The sequence below is a fragment of the Lipotes vexillifer genome, unplaced genomic scaffold (assembly GCF_000442215.2).
Source record: "Lipotes vexillifer unplaced genomic scaffold, Lipotes_vexillifer_v1.1 scaffold1605, whole genome shotgun sequence".
Classification (NCBI taxonomy): domain Eukaryota; kingdom Metazoa; phylum Chordata; class Mammalia; order Artiodactyla; family Lipotidae; genus Lipotes; species Lipotes vexillifer.
Genome location: NW_006770356.1, coordinates 630,802 through 634,248, shown reverse-complemented (window position 1 = coordinate 634,248; position 3,447 = coordinate 630,802).

Sequence of the window (3,447 nt, the reverse complement as noted above, 5' to 3'; positions counted from 1 at the left end):
GAAAGTCATCTGAGCTATAAAATAATTCAGTATGAAAGTATTTCTCATGCAGACATGGTCTTAATGGAGTATTCTTAAAAATATTCTTTCCAAAATGATTTAAAGGATTTAACAAAGAAACATTACTGTTTCAAGCAATACAAAGTAGAATCATTACTGATTCAAGCAATACAAAGTAGAATCCATCTGTATTAGTTAAGATCCTTATCATTGAAAATGAGAGAAAGCCTTATTTAACTATTTAAGTGTAAAAGAAGAGAGAGAGGGACTTTTTTCATCACCTAATTAAAAATTCCTGGGGAAAAGTAAAGCGTTTTAATGCTGCTGCATCTGAGGATCTGAGGTGTGCATGCAAGCATACACAAGACTTTCTTTTTCCTACTCTGCTTTCTTTTGTGGTGGTTCCATTATCAGTGATCTCTCTCTAAATGGTAAAAGATGGATGAGAACACCACTTGGATCACATCTTGCATTTTCAGTATCTTTAGAAGAAACCTTGGGAAGTCCTGGACTTATTTTTCACTACTTTGATGTATCTGGATTGGATCATTTTTAAAACCACGAACCAAACACACTTGGTTTGATGGCACACTCCTAGCTGGTCTTGCCTGGGACAGACCTTTTTTCCTGGAGTCTGAGTGTGGGACTAACTCATCCATAGCACCTAGAGTGAGAATCAGCAAGGAATGCTTACTCACGGAAAACTGGGGGGCTTACAGCAGAGGAAGAGTGGAAGTATGCGGAGAAGCTAAAACAATAGACATCTCCTAAATAAATTATGTGAAAAGAATACTGACAGGAGATATGTTTCAAAATTGGTATGTTCAGCCAAGTTATGGTACTTATATGATAACAAAATTGAGATATGCTTAAATGTACACAACTCATCACCACCTTTGAACTCTTTTTGACAAAGAAATACTCAATGCATACTCTAACCTACTGGTTCTAAAGTATGATTCCCAGATCAGCATCAGCATTATTGGATGGCTTTTTTTTTTTTTTTTTTAAAGTTGTTTTTTTTTTTTTTTTTTTTTTAATAATACACAATGTATTTATTTATTTATTTATTTATGGCTGTGTTGGGTCTTCATTTCTGTGCATGGGCTTTCTCTAGTTGTGGCAAGTGGGGGTCACTCTTCATCGCGGTGCGCAGGCCTCTCACTATCGCGGCCTCTGTTGTTGCGGAGCACAGGCTCCAGACGCGCAGGCTCAGTAATTGTGGCTCACGGGCCCAGTTGCTCCATGGCATGTGGGATCTTCCCAGACCAGGGCTCGAACCCGTGTCGTCTGCATTGGCAGGCAGATTCTCAACCACTGCGCCACCAGGGAAGCCCTATTGGATGGCTTTTTAGAATTGCAAGTGTTCAGGTCCCATCCAAGATGTACCAGAATCATGGGATATGGCAATGTTTGCTTTAAGAAACTCTCCAGATTCTCATGTACAGTGAAGTTTGAGAACCACTGCTTTAGTTAATCAACAGATGAATAAGAGACCCATTCACACAATAGGTTTTATATCTTCATCAAAAAATAGCAGAATAAGTTAAAAAATTTAGAATTTTTTTTAAATTGGAAATACCTCATTATTATTATAACAGTGACAACTTTTAAAAATAAGCAAACAATACACAAACATATAAAGTAAAATAGAAAACTAATGCTTCATGCCTCATCTCACTAATAATTATTTTAATACTCTGTCATATAGCTTTATAAAACAATACAATGCCTAAAACATAATTGTATTGTACTGGTTATACTTGATAGGATGTATCCAAAACAACTTAAAATTTCCCATCAGTCACTGTTTATATGCATTTTGTTTCTTTCTTGTCACTCAAATTGCAGGTAGTTTTCATAGATTTTTAAACATTTATGAATAAGGAAAGTGATCCAGATTGTTTTGGAAGTGGAGATAGATGTGAAATAGGAAAGGTCTTATTTGACTAATACAGTAATGATATTTTGTTCTCTGTGCAAGACAGTTTTGAAGGGGAGGTTCTCAACAATATATTGTCATTATTTTTGCTTTAAACATTTAGTGACCTTTTAAATAGATAAAAATAAGAAAATATATTTTATATACACTTGTATGTTCACCAACTTTGGTAGTTCATTTAGTATCATTTTCCTGCCTGAATCTTTTCCTTAACATTTCTTCTGATGTTGATATTCAGGTGATGAATTACTTTAACCATTATATGTGTGATAAAGTCTTTATAAATATTTAAGACTTAAAACTTACTGATGTTAAGTCTTTATAAAGTCTTTATACCACTTTCATTTTTGAAAGATATTTTTGCTGGGTAAAGAATTCTGCAGTGACATTTTTATTCCTCAGAAAAATATGAAAGAAAGAACAAGAAACAGATGACACAAATAGAAAACAAATAGCAAGATGGTAGAAATGCACACTATTATCAACTAAAACAACTACATCAAAATATACATTCTTTTGAAATGAATGCATACAGAACATATACCAACAGACATTATGTTCCATAAAACAAGTCTCAATAAATATAATTTATCTATCTATCTATATATTGATTAGTGGGATGCAGTTAAAGTAGTGTTTTGAGGAAAACTTATAACAATGAATATCAATATTAGAAAAGAATAAAAAGGTACAAATCAATTATCTCAGCTTACCCTCTAAGAAGCTAGAAAAAAAAAGAGAGCAAATTTAACCCTAAATAAGAAGATAGAAAATAATATCAAAACAAAATTAATTAAATTAAAGACAAAAATGATACATAAAAATCAATAAAATTAAAGCTGGTTCTTTCAGAGGGCCAATAAAATTGATAAGCATTTACCCAGACTGATCAAGAAAAACAGAAGATACAACTTAATAATAACAACATTAGGAATGAGAGAGGTGACATAATTACAGATCCTACAGAAATTAAAAGGATGATAACAAAATATGAATACTATTATGCCAATGAGTTTTAAAATTTTGGTAAAATGTACAAATGCCTTGAAAGATACAAGCTTCAAAAGCTCATTCAAGAGGAAATTTGTAGGCAGGGTAGCTCATTTCTATTAAAGAAATTGATTTGTAGTTATAAACCTTACAACAAAGAAAACTCTAGCTTCATTAGTGAATTCTTCACAGTTAGTTTGAATGCATTCTTTTTAGTTCAGAATTACTTTGTATTGAAAGGGTACAAATAAGATTTCATTCTTCTGTTCATATTGATATGAAGTTCTATCTACTTAATTCTCAAAGGAAATGTTCGTGAATAATTTGCATTCTCTTTTTTGATCTACCTCAATAAACTGCAAACTTAATGGATTACTATCAACAGAGGAAACTCATCTAAAGAAGGAATATAAAATAGTTCTAAGTAATCCTTGAACTTAAAATTCTTCAAATCCTGAGTGTGTGTAAATTAAAGGTTATAAGGTGAGTGATAGCCCAAACAAGTTCTGAAATAT